Genomic DNA, 22,099 nt, shown 5'->3' on the forward strand with positions numbered 1-22,099 from the left:
CCTGTGAAGCAATGCACCCATGCATGTCCAGTACTGGCAACCTGTATCTGTGTGCGTGGAGTATAATGATTTCGACCTCATTCACACTCACTACACCTCCCATTGGCCTACTGAAGCATGCCTTCTGATGTCAGACACCTTGACATACCCTTTGCCCATATATCAACCTGATGCATGTGATACCTGCGTATTACTGTATTGTGGCAAACTAGCTACTTAGGAAGTCTAATCCTGACCCTGCCAACTGTGTTAATGTGTGGGAGTCCCTGATAGAGTGTGGCTTTGTTGACATTGACACCTGTTCATGTGGACAGGCACATGTACTATACCTACCGTATACCTCCTATGTCACAGTTGCACGTCACTCACCATCAGATATACCTTTGGACAGCTCCCCAACATGTAAGTTTTGTGGTGCATGCAATAATTTAATAGACATGTGATAACAATACATAGTCAGGCAGGGGTTTGAAACCCCATACCGGTAAGTGTGTCACACAAACATGCTTAGGTTTTACTCCCGCACATCCTTCCTGTCTTACTTTGTCTGTCTGTGTCTCTCTCTCTCTCTCTCTCTCTGGTGGATGTAGAGAAGTACACTTGCTTTGCTTAGAACGCAGCTTGTGTCTTGTAAGTGATGCTCATGATCAGCTGATGGCCTCTGCACGAATTGCAGTCCCCCACTAGCTGATTGCATGTGGAACAGCTGTGGTAACATTCCCTTAGCCAATTACATGGAAACACACTCCTATACCTAGGAACATCATGTGGGTGTTAGGCCTTTTCATTCACTGTGAGCAGGAACTTATGTAGGTGTTTGGCAAGCAGCATCACAGATGGCATTGGGTTATACTTCTAACAACATACACTATGGAGACAGGCTGACAAACAGGAAGGGGATGCGCCAGACATGACTACAGAATGTAAGTGTTGCTCTTCTGCATTTGGAGTAATGTTGGTTTGACAGGGTGTGTGTGGATATGGCTGGTCTACACGATGTAATACCTGTCATGACAGTGTCATGTGTTTGAGGAAACTCCCACCTGTAGGGTTATATGCAGACTGGGCAGTGTTTTGAGTCTTATGTTTCTTGTGTTACTCACTGATCACCTATCTTAGAACTGTTATTGTTTATAGGTTCCATGATGATACATTCCATAGCCTTGCAGACGTGGCTCGTCAGGCTAATGGGGTGGTAGTTCCTGGGGTCCATGGTTGCTCCCCCTTTGTGGAGTGGGATAACTATTGCTGTGCACCATTCAGTGGGCACAAACCCTGAGGTGAGGCTATGATTGAACATGGTACTTAGGTGGGGTGCCAGTTCATTCTGTAGTTCATGTAGAATGCAGTCTGGAATGTTGTCAGGTCCCATGGATGCTGTGTTCTTGGCTTTGGGGAGTGTGTTTTTTACCTGTGCAGCCATGATTACAGGAACTATGCATTCTTCCAGTATACAGATGGGCCTTTTTTGGGGTAAGAGAGGGGTAAAGTTAGCAGTGAACCTATCTGCCAGGATGTTGGCAATATCAGTTGGTTCTGTATATTTAGTGCCATTGTGCTGTAACTCAGAGCAGATCTGAGTGTTGTCATTGAGATTCTTGACATAGATATAGAATGCTTTGTGGTTGTCTTTAGAATTGGTGGCGATTTTGTTTTCATAACTAGCTTATGAAGGATCGCTTCTTACTGAGGCTGACCAAGGAGTTACTCCAGTCATGAGATTTTACTCTTTTTATGCAACAGTTTCTTTCTTCTGTTCTAGAGTTTGTTTATGGCAGAGGACCACCAAATTGGCTTCCTTTTTTGGAGGATACCATCTTGGTTTTGTTAGGGATTGCATGATCCATGCCCTCATGTAAGTGCTTATAAAGTGCATTTGTACAGGATTCAGCAGTCATACCTCTACTGTCCGTCAGCATGGGTGTAGTGAAGTTTGCCACTTCTGTCTTAAGAAGTGTGAAGTTGGCTTTGAACACATTTTTTACTGTGGTTTCCCTAATGGGGGGTGGGATGTGGATGTCTAGGGTGATTAGCTTGTGGTCGGATCTGACCAACAAGGAATTGACCTCTGGCATGGAACACCGGTTGCCTATGTTGGTAATGTTCGCTAATATTGGCCCAGTGTTTGTGGCTCCAGCCACAAGTCTGTCAACCTTTGTACATATACAATCCCAACGCAGTGCAGCACTTGGTAGAGACGAGGATGCACGCAAAAAATATGCAAACATAAACCAAACACCATAAGCGTGATTCTCTAATGGCAATAGAACGCTGGATACATCCAATATTCAAAGCACAATAATATACTCTTAAAAGTCAAATAAAGCTTTTATTCCACAACAGAGTGAGCGCTTTCGCCAAAAGGCTTCTTCAGACTCTTATTACAGATTAAAAAGTAAAACTTACTTAAAAACCCCTCCATGACTTGTTATTGGTTGTTGAGTTCAAACTTGTCACATGGTATACTTTAAAATGATAAATATATAAAATTGTAAATATACCATTTAAAACCACAACAACCTACAGAGCTGCAATATTAAAAACTAATACACTTAATACAAATGTATATCCAAAAATAATCATTCAAAAAATAACACATTCCACAACAGTACAAATTACTGACATGTACTAGTGAATGGCTCGACTCCCTTGAAGCAGGTAAACACCACATTGCTTACTCAAAAAGAAAGAAAATCAAATTACATACCCTCTAATACCAAAAAAAAAAAAAAAAAATTAAAAAATACATTCATTTAACTACTGATATGTGGCTGCCTGTAACATATCAAAAATAAAAATAAAAAATAATGAATAAAAAATATAAAATTTAATAAAAAATAAAAAATATGAAAGGGAATGTGGTTGTCATTACTATATAATAACTACAATCTGTAAACAGAAAGTGTGTGTGCTCCTATAGACAACAAAAAAATTGTTCAACCCACGGGAGTACTCCAATGGAGCACATCATACACATCCATGTTTACACTAGTAAAACGTACCTCACAATACACAATGTGTGAGACTACCGTACTCTACGTAGTCTTCTACTCTTCAGGAAAGGCTTGATCTGTACCTTATCATTGAGACCAGGTGGTGTGTCTGATCTCAACCTAATAATCCACCTGGTTTCATGTTCCAAAGTTCGGTTGATCAAGTCCCCTCCTCTGAAACCCTGTGAGACATTTTGAATGACACAGAACCTAAAAGTGTGATGTGTTCCAGCCAGCTTATTATGCCTGGCCAAAGCATTAACATCCGAACCCACTCTGATGTGGTAGATGTGCTCCCTAATGCGTTCCTTGAGTGCTCGGTTAGTCTTCCCTATATAGTAAGCAGTGCATGAATTACAAGTGGCAATATAAACCACGTTTTTACTTTCACAGCTGGTGTTAGTACTAAAATTAAATATACGTCCTGTCGTAGGATGTTTGAAAGTCATCTCCTTATTAATAAAGCCACATTGATTACATCCACCACAGGGTACGGTGTTCCTATTCTCTGTAATCCTGTTTTGTATAGGGTACCTGGGTTTACATAATATACTCTTGAGATTAGGATGGTTCTTATAGGCTATACGTGGTACTAATCCAACAATTTCACTAACCTCTCTGTTCGATTTCAAAATACCCCAATGCCTATTCATAGCTTTCTTCACTTCTAAACTCATCCTACTAAAAGCCAGGTTTGCCTTGACTTCAGTTGTGGACGAGACATCAATATTGGTTTGTGCCACTTGTTCCATAAAATAAGGTCTAGCACTGCTAGTCCTTAAGGAATCTACTATATGGATAGTTTCAGAAATTTCTTTCTCTTTATAGCCTCTCTCAAGGAACCTTCCTTTCATATCCTCTACACCATTTTCATAATTCTCCTGTTCTAAATTGAGTCTGGACACTCTCATAAATTGTCCTTTAAGGACATTATTAAATACATGTTGGGGGTGCATACTTTGTCTATGCAATAGGCTGTTCCTCTGGCACCCCTTCCTATGTATCGACGTGTTCAGCATACCATTGGACATCCTAAAAACTTCAACATCTAAGAAAGGTATACTCCTGTCAGAGAAATTCATAGTGAATTTTAAAAACTCCGTGGTTGTGTCTAGGTAAGACACAAAGTTATTTAGAGAGCACTCATCTCCCAACCACAAGAAGAAAAGGTCATCCACAAAACGGCAATACATGCCAACATTCTCAACAAAAAGTGGATTGTTATGGAGATAGTTGTCTTCCCACCTAGCCATAACTAGATTGGCGTAGCTATTGGCACAGGATGTGCCCATAGCTACGCCATCTCTCTGTAGATAGATATCTTCCTGAAATGCAAAGACATTGTTGGTCAATACTGTTTCAAGTAAGAGTGTAATTAAATCTATCTTCTTATCAGAAAAGTCAGAGTGTGCTTTTAAGTATTCTGTTATAAAACAGATGCCTGTGTCATTGGGGATTACTGTAAAAAGACTGACCACGTCTAGGGTCACTAAAAAATAGTGTTGGTCTTTGTCCAAAAGACGTGTCTGGGAATATAGGTCTAGGAGGAACTGTTTACTGTCTTTCAAAATTTTCTTATTCTCATTAACTATTGGTCTCAATACATTCTCCAGGTAAATAGACAGTGGTTCAGTGACCCACCCTTGGCCCGCTACAATGGGTCTCAGTGGTGGGTCGGTGTAATTTTTATGAACTTTTGGAAGTCCCTGGATGACTGGTATAATAGGATTCTTAACCTTAAAATAATCATAAAGTTGTTGTGTTATATCAAAAGACATGACAAGATCATCTAAGATGTTATAGACACCAAAAACCATATCGACCAACGTGTCGTGGTTTATCTTTGTGTAAGTCTGTCTGTTCTCAAGCATTTGTATCATTTTACTAGAATAGTGGGAGTAGTCCATAATGACCACAGGCCCACCCTTATCAGCTGGTCTAATTATGATAGAACTATCACCCTTTAGAGATTTCAACGCTTGCCTTTGTTTGTAATTCAGATTATGTCCATGTCTAAAAGGTGTCTTTTCCTGGAAACACCTATAAATGTCATTCTCCAGGACATTCCCAAATACTTCAATCGTAGGATGAAGTTGTGGAACATAAATACTATTGGCACGATGCTTATTCTGTTCTAAGTAACCATTGTGTTGTCCAAAGTCCAACCTTAATTGTAAGTTTCGAATAAACAACTTAGTATCTATAATAGTCTCCACCAAGTCACTATCCTTGGTGGGGATAAATCCAAGCCCCTTATTCAAGACTTGCTCCTCATATTCATCCAAAACCCTCCCAGACAGGTTAATCACTAGTGGTTTTGTCTCCCCCACATTTTCTTTAGCGTGGGACCTTGCTGTTGCTGCTCCTCTACCGACCCTTTCCTCTTCTGTCTCCCCCTGCTGGTCGAACGTCTTTTGTCCAAAAAATGATTTTGGGCTATTGGGAGGGGGGCAGGTACTCTATTCAAGGTTGAAATCGTACTGTATGACTTAGGTCTAACTACTGCTGCCCCTGATCTTTGAATATCAGTAATGCAGCCTGCCAGGCCTTCTCCTAAGTCAGGGTTAATATTACCACCATTAACCTGTGATCGAGCAGGACTCTCAACCACGTTCACATTATCCAAATGTGCTACATCATGTGGCTTGGTCCCTGTGCTCATATTAACTCCATTATCATTGGTAATGTCATTGTGTTCATTTCCTATTACCAAGTTATTGGCTGTTCTTTTCTCACTGATAGTGGCCTGCTGAGCCCTGTCATTGTTGGATGATGGTGTACTCGTCCCTTCATGCACACTGTTCCTACCTATTCTACTTGTGGACCCTTGCAATAAACCTGACCCATTATTAGACTGTTGGTGTAAGTTCCTGTCCCTCGGCCATGTAAAGACGTGATTGTTTTTAAAATCACGTATGTCCCTCGTAATTTTAACTCTTTTTTGATCTAATAGACGTTTCTCCAAAAACAGTACATCTTCTATGACTCTCCCGAGTCTCTCTGTATACACATTGTCGACATATTTAAGTTTAAAGTCACTAAACAGTTTATTTACAGTAAGTCTCAGTTGGTTTTCCTCCGGTAGATGGTATTCAATTAGTAGCTTCATGTAACTGAAGCTGAGCTCTAAATTGAGCTGCTGCCAACGATATAAAAGATCCGGGAGTGAACTGCCAGTCGTGGGCATTTTCAGAACTCGGAGCCCACGCGGTATAATTCGTTTATTTAAACAAACTTCAAAATAATGTCTCTGAACCTGTAATCTTATTAGTTTAGTAAACACAGTCTCTAGCTCCTGTAAGTCTTTAAGTGCTTCCGAATTACTTACATCGGCTTGATTGTTCGTGCTTCCGTCAACAACGGGATTAAAATCCATGAGCAAGTTGGTGTCACCAGTCACACAAACTTTAAATCTCTCCATTACGCTGCTAGTCCGTTCCAGAGCAGAAGGAACGTACGGTAACTCAATATTGAAGTTATTTTCGTTCGCCATTCTCACTTCCTGCTGCACTGACAAGTAAATACGATAAATACACAATCCCAACGCAGTGCAGCACTTGGTAGAGACGAGGATGCACGCAAAAAATATGCAAACATAAACCAAACACCATAAGCGTGATTCTCTAATGGCAATAGAACGCTGGATACATCCAATATTCAAAGCACAATAATATACTCTTAAAAGTCAAATAAAGCTTTTATTCCACAACAGAGTGAGCGCTTTCGCCAAAAGGCTTCTTCAGACTCTTATTACAGATTAAAAAGTAAAACTTACTTAAAAACCCCTCCATGACTTGTTATTGGTTGTTGAGTTCAAACTTGTCACATGGTATACTTTAAAATGATAAATATATAAAATTGTAAATATACCATTTAAAACCACAACAACCTACAGAGCTGCAATATTAAAAACTAATACACTTAATACAAATGTATATCCAAAAATAATCATTCAAAAAATAACACATTCCACAACAGTACAAATTACTGACATGTACTAGTGAATGGCTCGACTCCCTTGAAGCAGGTAAACACCACATTGCTTACTCAAAAAGAAAGAAAATCAAATTACATACCCTCTAATACCAAAAAAAAAAAAAAAAAAAAAAATTAAAAAAATACATTCATTTAACTACTGATATGTGGCTGCCTGTAACATATCAAAAATAAAAATAAAAATAAAAATAAAAAATAATGAATAAAAAATATAAAATTTAATAAAAAATAAAAAATAAAAAATATGAAAGGGAATGTGGTTGTCATTACTATATAATAACTACAATCTGTAAACAGAAAGTGTGTGTGCTCCTATAGACAACAAAAAAATTGTTCAACCCACGGGAGTACTCCAATGGAGCACATCATGCACATCCATGTTTACACTATTTTTGATATGTTACAGGCAGCCACATATCAGTAGTTAAATGAATGTATTTTTTAATTTTTTTTTTTTTTTGGTATTAGAGGGTATGTAATTTGATTTTCTTTCTTTTTGAGTAAGCAATGTGGTGTTTACCTGCTTCAAGGGAGTCGAGCCATTCACTAGTACATGTCAGTAATTTGTACTGTTGTGGAATGTGTTATTTTTTGAATGATTATTTTTGGATATACATTTGTATTAAGTGTATTAGTTTTTAATATTGCAGCTCTGTAGGTTGTTGTGGTTTTAAATGGTATATTTACAATTTTATATATTTATCATTTTAAAGTATACCATGTGACAAGTTTGAACTCAACAACCAATAACAAGTCATGGAGGGGGTTTTAAGTAAGTTTTACTTTTTAATCTGTAATAAGAGTCTGAAGAAGCCTTTTGGCGAAAGCGCTCACTCTGTTGTGGAATAAAAGCTTTATTTGACTTTTAAGAGTATATTATTGTGCTTTGAATATTGGATGTATCCAGCGTTCTATTGCCATTAGAAAATCACGCTTATGGTGTTTAACCTTTGTACATATGCCATGCAGTAAGAGGTGCATATGTTTTGTACACCATTATTTATAGACATCATACCTAATAAGACAGTCAGATATCAGACTGCTAGACATGTTATGTATAGCAGGGGTTATTTGTGAGAACATAACCTGGACATTCTGTGGTTGTGTATACAGTAGTGGGGTCTGTGTACTTATGGTGATTGTCGACAGTATGTGTATTGCCAATACATACCTTTGCCTGTGTACAGACTGTAGTAGATGTCATTGTTCTTGGTCCTGTTCTGCCTGATGTTACATGCTGTTCCACTGTATGGTACCCTATCAGCTCACATGTTTGTGGGGCCAAACACACACGTGTCCCATACAACAGACTGGCATTGGACCACACTGTCATGACCCAGTTTATGTAGGGTAGTGTGTGAGTGGCACATAGGATGGTGTTTATCATACAGTCTACATAGTGCCATATTAAGCTTGTGGCTGTGTTCACATTGGTTGTGGGTATGCACTTTCTCACAAGTGTCTGTTACTCTGTGCAGTGACATGCCTGTAGAGCCTGCTATATTTGCAGGTAGATGTATATTCCCCCATACAAAATGTAGGCCACTGTTATGGCAGTCTGCCTGTAGTTTGCACAGTGCTTTGTTAGATGCCTATCAGCTTAGTGTAGTTACCCAGTGTGATGTTATGTCCAGATATTTGCAAGACGTACTGCTGCCAGGCCACCATAACTGTTGTGTATTACTTTAGTGAAGACTTCGGTTCTGAAACTCAAATTCGAATATTTCAGTAGTCGGCCGACCGACACTTGCAAAATGCTTCTGCTTCGGGCACCACGCGGCAAGAAAGACTGAAGAAAATGGCATTGGCAGCATGTTTTATACACCTGACATCATGGAAGAGAAGACAGCAACCAACGCAGGACCCAAGACATTGGAATTCAGGCTGACAGAGGGCAACCTGCCAGCATATTACCCAAATGTAATGACTGCAACAGTGAAACACGAAGAACATCTGTTGTGTATTTCTGACAGAGCAGTGGGATTTTGTGCAGATGTATGCCACTAACTGCTGGGTAGTATGTGGCCATGTGACCTCTGCACCACTAGTTATTATGTGTCAGGACAGATAGGCATGTGTGAATACATAAACTGTGTGGGCAAATGTAGTCCAGTATTTACGTGATGTACCCATTTACATGGCTATTGACATCGACATTGTCAGGCTTGGTCCACATGCCTCGCACGAAGGGGATCTATGTATACCTCTGGACTGAGCAGAGAGTGCCAAACTGTCCACATATATTGGTCATATCTCTGCTGTAGTCCACAGGATCATTACTGTGCTATCAGTGGTACTGTACTATGATGTCCTTAACATGTCTGTCAGTAACCGATGGCGTACCTGTCAATATCAGATGTCAGCTCCCACACACATGTGTTAAGACAAACCCTGTTACAGTAGCAACAGTCTAGACATATACCTGCAGTACATACATGACATCCCCTTGCACTAAGAGGTTGAGGCTATTGTTGCAGAGGTAGGACTCTACTCCATGTTCTGGACATATGGTAAACATATATATATATATATATATATATATATATATATATATATATATATATATATATGCATAAAATATAAACCTGCTAGGAGTGAATATGCTCTCCAAAAAAGCTAAAATCCAGATAAGATAACAAAATATAAACGGCAAGAGCAAAACACAGTAGATAATCCAAAATGGCATGTAAATATCCTCGATACTACAATAGTCTCAGTATATCAAGAGACAGCAACAAACGATGCAGCAACTAATTCAGTATAGGAATGTATAAATTTAATAATAATATACAAACAGGTTAGCGCTTTCACCATACGGCTTCATCAGACCTATAAAAACATCTAAATCCATCAGTTTAAATATAAAAAACGGCGGGAGAAACAGCCAATCTTAAAGTGAAAGTACTAATATAAAAAATATATACATCGGGCCAGATTCAGGAAGGCTTACACGGAGTTCAAGAGAAGTGTAAGCCTCCGTGTAAGCCTCCCGATTCAGGAACAGCCCAAATCTCCGTGTAAGAGACAGCTAACACGTCTCTTACATGGACTGGGCATGGAAATGCTCAATACCTCATTTGCAGCTCAAAAATATGCAAATGAGGTATCTGAGTGATCCACGAAGCAGAAACCAGTCCGTGTAATGGACGTGTTAGCTGCAGAAATGTACTCAGCTGACAACTGAGTACATTTCTGCAAAATTAAAAACGGAGCTATGTCAGCTCCAAATAAAGGGTGCATTTGTTTCATTAAGCATGCCAATGGCCACCTGATCATGAAGGGATTCACATCCAGATCTAGTGAGGTCATTGTTCCCCTGTACTCTTCACTTATCAGACCAATGATCGAGTACAATGCCCCATTCGGGATGTATCTCACCAGACATCTGCAGCAATTGGAGAGACCCCAAAAGTTCCTCACCAAAAGGATAAAGGGACTCCAAAATCTGTCATATGCTGCCAGATTGAAGAAACTCCAGCTCTATTCAGTCGCATACCGTCTGCTCAGAGGTGACATGTGCCTGACATACAAGGCCATGTCCAACCCGGAATTAATGGACATGCTCCACCTCAAAAAATCCAAATCCACCAAAACCACTAGAGCAAGCGACTTAAACCTTAGCACGGATATAAATAGGACGTGCTGGAGGGATAGATTTATCACTCAGAGACTCCCTATGCTGTGGAATAAAATCCCGGTCCATGTGAGGCAGAGCACCTCGCTGACTCTGTTCAAGAGAAATCTAGACCTGTGGATGGGAGATCGTAGGTTTACCCCGGGAATCATCTCTGTGTCACTGCTGGACAGAGGCACAACAAACTAATGGGCACAGTATTTTTTCATATAAGGGGTGGCGTAAGCCACAAAAATTTGGGCTAGGCTTATAAATGCCTTAGGGCAGATAGCCTAGTATAAACCTATGAACCTATGAACCAAATATGTGGCCATTGGCATGAAAAACTGTTGCAAAAATATGTTATATAACTTTTTTTTTTTTTCACGGGATTTTGAGGTTTAACTGCAGCGCACACCCGCGCAAACGGGGTGCGCTACCTAAAACTAAAAACCGAAGCTTATAAGCCCACAATTGTGGGATTTATGTATTACATGGAATGTCAATGGAGGGACTTGCAGACCAAAAACAATATGGCCTCCGTTTAGTGGTTGTCAAGGGGGGGAAGCTCCGTGTAAGACATGTAACTAGTCATTACTAGGCAATCCTATGTAAATGAGGGTTACAATACTGAATCACACTGCCACATAGGTAATGAGCACTTTCTGAGTAGTGTAAGAGTTAGAGAAGGGGGAGGAACAGAGTAAGAGGTAGGTGACATCATGGGGGGGAAGGATAGATACAAATGTTCCAGATTGGAGGGCAATGTAAGGTGAAAGATGACAGACAGACTTCAGGGAGGGAGGTGTGTCCCAACAGAACACTAGGAAAGTCAAGAAATTGAAGGTTTACGCTATCCCTACACTCAAAGTTTCTTGAAATATGTGCATGCGCGCGTGTGCGCGCGTGTAAGGCAGGCTCAACATATGGGAGCGTGTTGCAAACCGTTTACAACGGTTTGCGCAGGCATGCACATGTGTAAGGCATTGTGCGCGCGTTTTAACATGAATCAGCCTGGTTCACACAGTGTAAGGTTGTCTGCGCGCGTGTAACACCGTGTAGGGATGTGTGCGCGCGTTTAAGTGACTGTGAGCGTGTTTAAGCTGGTGTGCACATTGCTCCCCTTCAGGAAACAGAGAGGGAACAGGAAACAACCAAAATACATGGAAACTGCCAGAGGATACTGCTGGAGTTAATTGGTGGAAACAATTGGAAGCAGGCAATTATGCAGGCAGACTAGAAGCCCAACCCAGCACTTAAAACACTGCAGAGAGCAGTGCAGGGTGTTTCTCACAAGAGATACTGCAAGAAAGTAAGCTATCAGAATTGAAAACTGACAAAAGCTGAACTCAGAGCAGAAATGCTAGGGGCTGCCATAGCTGTTATAATCAGGCAAATGCGAATTGCTGAGGGTGGTGACAATGCAGATGCTGACAGACAACCCAGAGTGAGGAGAAGGAGAAGAGTATACAGGCCCAGGGTCACCTACCATGGGTTACATGAGCTGGAGATAGTAGAGCGCTACAGAGTGGACAGAGACCTTCTGCAGCAGATTGTTGAGCTGTGCAGGCCACATCTCACACACGGAATCAACAGAGGGGAACCCATCCCAGTGGAAACCAAGGTATGTGTTGGCCTAAGAATACTAGCAACAGGTGCCTTCCAGAGACCAACTGGTGATATGATGGGGATATCACAGGCATCAGCCTCCAGGGTACTGAACCAGTTCCTGGATGCCATGTCAGCACATGTCGGTGATCATATATATGTCCCTAATGACCGTGAGGTTATGGCCAGCAATATGCGTCTCTTCCAGCAAATAGCGGGATACCCTGAGGTGCTGGGTGCAATAGACTGCATGCACGTACGCATCAAAGCACCAGCTGGTAAGCGGGGTAGAGTCTACATTAACCGCAAGGGATACCCCTCCATCAACTGCCAGGTCGTGTGTGATGCCCAGGGCATAATAATGAATGTGTGTGCTGGCTGCCCTGGGAGCTACCACGATTCCCACATCTGGCATCTGACGCAGCTGTACCAATCATTTGCCAGTGGGGACTTCCCACACGGACACCTAGTGGGGGATGCAGGTTATGCACTTGAGCCGTGGCTGATGATACCCATCAGAAATGCACACACACCTGAACAGGAACGCCATAATGAGGCACACGCACAAACACGTAATGTCATAGAGCGTGTGTTTGGGCTGCTCAAGTCACGGTTCCGGTGTCTGGACACATCTGGTGGAGCCTTGCAGTACACACCAACTACATGTACCCAAATGGTCATGATATGGGCTATGCTACATAATATGATCCTGCGGAAACAGCTGCAGCGGTACCAGCACAGGGCTGGGCCTAACATCCCCCCACCATTGCCAAGGCCACCACAGGCAGAGGGTGACTCGGAGGAGGAACAACCTGACCTTGTCCCAGTAGGCAGAAGGAGGCATGCCCAGTATGCCCTGGCCTTGGCAAAGAGGCAACGTATAGCACATACACTTGGTCAGTAGGAACACTGGGACTGATACCCGCTCTGACTCACTCATATAGTAACAGGGATGCCTAACATGACACAACCTGCTTCCAAACATGTACAGGGAGTGTAGTATGTGCATCCGACAGAGGCAGCCCCAGCACCACCTGAGGCATGAATGCCATGTGTTAAGTAATGTAATACCATGTACCATATGCACACCTGAGGACCCGACTAACATCCACCCTCACCAATCATAAACCACAAAAAACACAAACCTAACTCATAGGTACCACAAGGGATAGTAACCTAGATGTAATGCTACCCAATGCCAGAAGTATAAATGTGTGCAGTGTAAACGCACACAGTATAGAGAATGTAGATATCAGTGCTGTAATAGAAAACAGGGTCAAAGCCCACATCAGCACCCTGACACTACCAGGTTACACCTCTGTCCTAATAGCAGGAACAGCCCCAGGCCTACTCTGGCAACGTGAGTGTCAAATGAAATATTACTGTCAACCTGGGTGCCCAGGTCCCTGATAACCTCTTCTGTGCTTAGAGGATTGCCACCTAGATGGGAACTAGGGGTAACCCTGTTGTTCCCGAAGGGTATGACTATGCATTGTTTAGCGTTTAACGTAAGGCCATGGCTCTGGCACCAGTTATCTGTGTCTATGAGACCCTTCTGAAGGATGTCTGTGTCAGATGGGTTTCCAGCTATGGTTCCCAGTTTGCAGTCATCTTCAAACTTTGTCAGCCATAATCCTCCTGTGTTTGCTTGTACTTCTGAAAAGTAGATGCTGAACAAAAGTGGGCCCAGGACTGAGCCCTGTGGGACACCACTTGTGACAGCTCTGGAGTGTGACATGGCACCAGCAACTTTGACCCTGTGTGTTCTGTCACTTAGCCAGTTTGCAACCCATCCTGTGATGTATGGGTTCACATTTAAGCTGGTGATGTTTTCAATGATACCTGAGTGGGGTATTGTGTCGAAAGCCTTTGCCAGGTCAAGGTAGGCTGTGTGGACTGCCTTGTCCACGTCAATGGCCTGGGTGACTGTCATGAAAAAGTCAACCAAGTTTAAAAGGCATGATCTGCCCTTGACAAAGCCAAACTGGATTGGATCCAACGTCTGCAAGTCCCCTATGTCTTCATTTATCATTCCCATTATGATCCTCTCCATAGCTTAGCAGACCAGGCTTGTCAAGCTGATGGGATGGTAGTTTCCAGGGTTGGTGGAGGCACCTCCTTTGTGAAGTGGGTCCACCATTGCCGTATGTCACTCCTTGGGCACATATCCTGAGGTGAGGCTAAGATTAAACAGCTGCCCTAACTGCGGGTGTAATTCCTCATTGAGTTCATGGAGCACACAACTGGGGACACCATCTGGTCCCATGGATAAAGTGTTTTCCGCCTTGGATAGAGCAGTTCTCACCCCAGCATTGGAGATGTTTGGGGGGCTACAATCCTCTGGTGTAGATACCCCTCCAGTTGGGGGGAGGGGGGGAGAAATCTGCACTGAACCTGTCAGCCAGTATGTTGGCAATGTCTGTAGGTTCAGTGATATTTACATCATTCCGAACTAATTCTGAGCATATCTGGGAGTTCCCTCCCAGGTGTCAAACATAGGTAAAAAAGGCCTCATGATTGTCCCTTGAGTCCTGAGTGGGTTTACTCTCAAAACTTGCCTTGGATGATTGTATGGGGGAACCCAGTGTTTTACTCATAATGAGCAGGGATGTCTTCCCTTCTACGGATGTCGCTCTATCTTGTAGTAGCTCCTTCCTTTTGTTGTAGAGCTTGTTTATGGCTGGGGTCCACCAGACTGGATGATTACCTGTGGTACAAAGACTCTTTGTTTTGTTTGGGATTGCTTTATCCATGCAGTCCTGGAGGTGCTGGTAGAAGGCATTTGTAAGTGATACAGCGGCTTGGGTAATGGTGTCCGCTGGCTTGGGGGCCTTGAAAGAGACCACACCAGTCCTTAGAAATGTGAAGTCGGCATTTGAGAAGGTCTTCACTGTTTGTTTTTCTATCTGGGGTGTGGGTGGGATGTGGACTCCCACTGAGATTAGTTCATGATCTGATCTCACCAATGATGGGTATACGTCTGGTGTTGAACAGTGTGACCCCATGTTCGTGATGATGAGTTCTAGTATGTTGTCTCCACTTGTGGGGATGGTGACCAGTTGTTCCATGGCATTTGAGTGTATGAACTCTTGGAACCTTTGGGTTAGAGTGTTGGGGCTTGATTAGTGATCCCAGTCTATATTTGGATAGTTGGAATCACCCAGTATGATGGTGTTTGGAGATACATTTATCCCCTCCAGTGTTTTCAGGACAGCTGTGTGAGGTACCTGAGTTTGAGAGGGTGGCATGTAACATGCTACAAACTGCAGAGCAGTCTTGCCTACGGTTACTGGCACCTGGATGGTCTCCGATGCATCGTGTGTTGCCACCAACCTTGAGGTGAGGGTGTCCTTGATGAATATGGACACCCACCCTCCTTTCTTGGTGTTGTCCGGATTTTGGTGCCGGAACGCATGATATGAGATAACACCCGATAGTGCCGGGGTGCTGTCAGAAGCCGTGAACCAGGTTTCAGGCACAGCACAGACATCAATGTGCTACATACTGAGAAGGGCGTCGAGTGTGTGCAGCTTGAGGTTGAGACCTCTGGCATTGAGCAGCATTACCCTTAGTGTCTTTCCTTTTCTGTGTTCTAGGGTGGTAGGTGTAGAATCTGATTCTTGCATAAAAAAGGCACACTGGGGGTGGCAAGAGCATCAGCCGAAATCCAGAAGCCCAGGGGTGACAGGTGCAAGCCGTCCCTTGCAAATCAGCACGGCCTGTCCAGCATGTCATCGCAGGCAGACAGACATTGGACCCCCTTTGAATGACACCATAGTTTAAGCAAATTATTACAGCTGATCATCTTGTCTCTGTTTATGTGGCATCATACTTGGTGAAGGTAGGATACTGCTCAAGGTCAGGGTCATACCTGCCTGGCCTACATAATTAGAGGGATCCTCTATGTCTCTTTCCATGTAGTCCAGGGAGGTACATCTCAGGTCGTTCACACCAGCATGGATAATGACTGGGTCAGACTTGTACTTGCAGTTGAGTGACCTGAGTGCTTGCATTATGTGGTGGATTCCAGTGCCCGATAGGCAGCTTACTGTGACCTCCTCCGTACTCGATCTGGTGAGCGGGACGTCAGTGTGTCTGACTATGGAGTCACCTATGACAAGTGTGTCTGGCATTGTGTTTGGCCTTAAGGGCTGTGAGTGTTTGGCACACTGACTCTGTGGTCTATGTGTTGCATGTGCTGTGCCCTGTGGAGGCAGTTGTGTGGGTGTCTGCTGTGGTGGCCGCTGCTGTTTTGGTAGAATTCTGATCAGAGCCTCCGAGTATGTCTTTGTGTGTCTATGTGTATGATTTTAAGTTGTGATAGTGCTATGTGAGACTGGGTTTGTGATGTGTGTGGTTACCTTCACCTTCTCTCTGGTCTTGCTAGTCCTATGTTGAGAGAGCTCAGCCTCCACTTTGGCTATATAGTTGCATCTCTCACATGTATGTGTGTTGTATGGGAGAAGGAGAGGGTTGTCAGTGTACATGAGGCAATTGTAACATTGCCTCAATATTCCCAGGTTCACCAGCTGAGCAGGAGAGGACACTAGCAACTGATCCCTAGACATGCTAGAAGGAATAGACAAAACAATGTTGGAATACAGTGAGATAGCAAGCCCCCCAAACCACATCATAGTGCTTGACTGACAATACCTACACATACACCATAGTTTCATAGTGTCATAGTTTACTAGTAGGCTATCCGCCCTAGTGCATGTATATGCCTAGCCATAGTGATGTGGCTATTGCCACCCCTTATAGTGGTAATAAGTGTACAGAATAGATTCCGAATATTGTGCCTCTGACTTAGTAGTGACACATTATGACCCCCTTACGTAATTGAATAACATGACTGTGCCTCTGTCTAGTCTGTGCCTCTGTCTCATATGCAGTTGTCCAGATGTCTCTTGAAGAGAGTCAGTGAGGGACTCTGTCTAACATGAACTGGGATACTCTGCTAGAGTGTGAGATGCCTCTGAGTTATGACTCTGTCCCTCCAGCATGTCCTATACATGTATGTGCTGAGGTTCATATCTTCAGCTCTCATGGTTCTGGTGGATTTGGATTGCTTGCAGTGAAGCATGTCCACCAAATCCTGATTGGACATGGTCTTGTATGTCAGGCATAGGTCACCTGTAAGTATGCGGTATGACACTGAATAAAGCTGGGTTTCCTCTATTCTGGAAGCATATGACATGTGTTGTAGACCCCTGATCTTCATGGTAAGGTACTTTTGGGGTCTCTCCAGCTGTTGCAAGTGCTGGGTGAGGTACATACCAAATGGGGCTTTGTATTCAATCATGGGCCTGATAAGGGAGAAGTATAGTGGTACAATGACCTCCTATGATCTGGATGGAAAACCCTCCATGATAAGGTGGGCAAGATAGAAAGTCTTTCTAACCACTTTGGCAACATGGGTGTCAAACGAGATGTCACTATTTACACGTGTCCCCAGGTGTCTGATTTGTTTTCTGTGCTCAGTGGGTTGCTGTCTATGTATTGATCTGTGGGTACTTTGTTCCTCCCAAAGGGGATGACTACACATCAGTTGCATTCAGTTTCAGGCCATGAGTCTGGCACCAGCTATCCGTCTTTATGATGGCATTCTGTAGGATGTGTGTGCCGGCTGATGTATTCACTATGGTGCCTAGGTTGCAGTCATCTGCAAACTTTGTCATCCACAACCCTCCTATGTTTGCTTTCACATCTGAAAAGTAAATACCAATTAAGAGGGGTCCCAGGACACATCCTTGTGGGACACCACCTGTGACTGGCTTTGAATCCGACAAGGCACCTGCAATGTTGACTTTATGGGTTCTGTTTCCTAGCCATTTTGCAACCTATCCTGTGACATATGGTGCTATATGTCAGCTGTTGAGCTTGTCTATGATGCTTGAGTGGGGTATTGTGTCACAGGCCTTAGCCAAGTGCAGGTAGGCTGTGTGGACTGCGTAGCCCTCATCAATGGCCCTACTGACAGTTTCATAGTAGTCAACTAGGTGCAAAAGGCAGGATCTGCCCTGTACAAAGCTGAACTGGGTGGGATCAAGGGTCTGTAGGTCAGCAATGTCTCTGTGTAAGAGCTCCATAATGACTCTTCCCATAGCTTTGCAGACAAGGCTGGTTAAGCTTGTGTGGTGGTAGTTGCCATGGTCTGTGGAGGCATCTCCTTTGTGGAGTGGGACCACTGTTGCCGTATGCCAGTGTTCAGGTACATATCCTGTAGCAAGGCTAAGGTTAAATAGCATTTGTATATACGGGTCCAGCTCTTTCTGGAGTTCACATAGCATGCAACCGGGGATACTATCAGGTCCCATTGATGCTGTGTACTTGTCTTTGCTGAGTGCGGCTCTCACATGGACATCCAAGATGACAGTGAGGTTACATACAGCTGTGATAACTATCTTCTTTTGGGGGTGAGGGAGGGGGTAAATCACACTGAAGCTGTCTGCCGGAATGTTGCCAATATCTGTCAGGTCACTGGAATATATGTTGTTGTGTACCAACTCTGAGCATATCTGAGGGTTCCCAACCAGGTGTCTAACATAACTGAAGAAAGCAGTGTGGTTACCTTCATTGTCTTTGGTGATTTATGTCCCCAAGTTGATCTTGCATGTCTTTATGAGATAATGTAGCTTTCTACTAGTGCTAATCACAGCTGTCTTCCCTTTTGGAGATGTAGCTCTGTCTTGCATTAGTATCCCTCATCTGTTATACAGTTTGTTTATGGCTGGGGTCCACCAGACAGGCCACTTTCCCTTTGTGGAGAGGGTCCTGTTTTTATTTGTGATTGCATGGTCCATGCTTTCTGACATCTAGCTAAGGGGAGGTCATTGTGGTTCTGCAGTTATCTTTCATCAGCATTAGAAATGACCACAACAGCCCCTATGGGGTGTACCTCATGCAGACACATCCAGAAACTGTAAAGTCCACAACAGTACCTCACCAGGAGTATGAAAGAGCTGGAACACATGTAATGTGTCGCCTGATTAAACAGAGTGCAGCTCCACACACTGCCATGCTGTCCACCCAGACGCAAGCTGTGCCTGATGTAGAAAGCCATGTCCAAGCTGGAATCAATGCACATGCTGCACCTTGTACAATCTGAATGGCAGGGAGCTATGCACATGAGGGACCTGAACCCCAGAACTGACATACATAGGACAGGCTGTACTGCATTATCCATAACACAGAAGCCACCCCCATGCATGAGTAAAGTACCAGTACAGGTTATCCGTAGAGTCACTCGTTGATTCCCCTCAACAGGAATCCTAATGAGTGGATGGGAGATGGTAGGTTTACCCTGGGTATCAATGTTATGTCACAGGTAGACAGAGGCACAGTATACTAAACAAGACATATGTCATGGCAAACTACACTTACAATGTGTTGACGGACAAACACACTCTCCGACTAGCATTAGAAATGGCCTAGGGCACATCGGTAGTGTTTGCCAATGTACACCCATGTTGTGGAATACACTACTGATGTTGGATGAGGCTGTTGTAAGTAGTTCACATCTGAACATAATGCAACATGGTCAGATAGGTTCATAGGTACATAGGTTTATACTAGGCTATCTTCCCTAAGGCAGGTATAAGCCTAGCCCAGAGTTTGTTGGCGTACACCACCCCTTATATGGATACAGTACTGTGCCCATTATTTTGTCGTGCCTCTCTCCAGCAGTGACACAGTGACGATCCCCGGGTTAAACTTATGACCTCCCATCCACAGGTCAAGATACCTCTTGAACACAGCCAGCAAGGTGCTCTGCCTCACACGGACCGAGATTGTATTCCACAGCATAGGGAGTCTCCGAGTGATAACTCCATCACTCCAACATGTCCAATGTACATCCATGCTACGGTGTAAGTCACTTGCACTAGTGGTTCAGGTGGATCTGCCGATTCTGAGGTGGAGCATGTCCATTAATCCCTGTTTGGACATGGCCTTGCATGTCAGGCACGTCACCTCTAAGCAGACGGTATGTGACTGAATAGAGCGGGAGTGTCTTCAATCTGGCAGCATATGACAGATGTTGGGGTTCCTTCATCCTTTAGGTGGGGGACATTCAGGGTGTCTCCAATTGCTGCAGATGTTGGGTGAGATACATCCAGAATAGGGCATTCTACTCGATCACCGGTCTGATAAGTGAAGAGTACAGGGGAACAATGACCCACTAGATCTGGATGTGAATCCCATCCTGATCAGGTGGGCAATGTAGAAGGTCTTTCTAGCCACTTTAGCAACGTGAGTGTCAGAAGAACGGCGACTGTCAACCTGGGTCCCCAGGTCCATGATAACCTCCTCTGTGCTTAGAGGATTGCCACCTATATGGTAGCTTGGGGTTACCTTGCTTTTCCTGAAGGGTATGTCTACACATGTTGTGCACTTTGACTTCAGGCCATGGCTCTGGCACCAGCTATCAGTTACTGTGAGTCCCTTCTGAAGGATATCCGTGTCTGATGCACTGTCCACTATGGCGCCCAGTGTGCAGTCATCTGCAAACGTTGTCAGCCAAAGTCCTCCCATGTTGGCCTGTACGTCTGAGAAGTACATGACAAACAATAGGGGGCCAAGGACTGAGCCCTGTGTGACACCACCTGTGACCAGCCTGGAGTGTAACATAGTGCCAGCAACTGTAACCCTGCGGGTCCCGTCCTTAAGCCAGTTTGCAACCCATCTTGTGACATATGGGTTTACATTTCAGTTGTTAGGGTTTTCCACAATACCTGAGTGGGGTATTGTGTTGAAAGTGTTTGCAAGGCCAAGGTAGGCTGTATGGACTGCCTTTCCCTCAACAATGGCCTAAGTGACCGTTTTGAAGATGTCAACCGAGTACAAAAGGCATGATCTGCCCTTGACCAAGCCAAACTGGGACGGGTACAATGTCTGCATGTCCCCTATATCTTTGTTTATGAGCTCAATTATGATCCTCTCCATAGCTTTGCAGACTAGACTTGTTAAGCTTATGGGGCAGTAATTACCAGGGTCCGTAGAGGCACCGCCTTTGTGCAGATGTGCACAACTGGACCCTAACCAGGCTGTTGTGCACACTATGGAAATGTAAAGCAGTGATAGGACTAAAGCCCAGGATACTGACCACCACAGTGAAAGTACTGAACCACTAAACTATACAGTACTACAGTGTTAGGTCAGTATGAACGGATGTTGACAATTGTGTGCAAAGTATCCCATTCAAAACCTGCAGGCACAGTATACTCCCTGTTGTGTTCACACAAAAAGCATTTGGACAGTAACTACACAACATGGCACAGAACACACAACCATAAACTGGAGGTATTTGTTGAAGGTCACACTCATCCACAAATGTGATGGGCTGCAGAGTTCAACATATGGAAAGCCCACACTGGGCATGCTCACACACTTAGATAAATGAGACATCTTTCACACAACATGCCATGGGAAGGCTGAACTGGGCATGCTCACACACTTAGTCCAAATGTTACTCCTAGCAACTGTGAAAACACACCAGAGGATGCTCATTCCCCTTTCTAGACACTGATCATGTAAGCACCCTATAAGTATATCAGGAGAAAAGGAATCTCCCAGTAATCTGAATAGCGTGCTCTGCTAATGCGTCCGTCTGTAGTGTCATAACATAGTTAGGTAGGGGTTTGAATCCAGCAAGTGGCAAGTGTGTGTGAAGGGGAGTAAGTGTGTGTGTAAGTGTGTATGAAAGGAACATCCCTTATATATTTTTTATGTTATTTTTCATATTGTCATTTTGCTTTTCTAACATATTCTACATATATACCAAGCCGTATGGTGAAAGCGCTAACCTGTTTGTGTATTATTATTAAATTTATACATTCCTATACTGAATTAGTTGCTGCATCGTTTGTTACGACTATTGTCATTACTGCAT

At 43.5% G+C, this 22,099-nt stretch overlaps 1 protein-coding gene across 1 annotated transcript in view; it reads right to left on the minus strand.

Moving 5' to 3' along the window:
- Window positions 1-22,099, minus strand: part of SEC14L1 (SEC14 like lipid binding 1) — a 1,962,612-nt gene that overhangs the window by 341,276 nt on the left and 1,599,237 nt on the right. The window lies entirely within an intron of this gene.

The sequence above is a fragment of the Protopterus annectens genome, chromosome 12.part0, assembly GCF_019279795.1.
Source record: "Protopterus annectens isolate FY-2018-M chromosome 12.part0, PAN1.0, whole genome shotgun sequence".
NCBI lineage: Eukaryota > Metazoa > Chordata > Ceratodontiformes > Protopteridae > Protopterus > Protopterus annectens.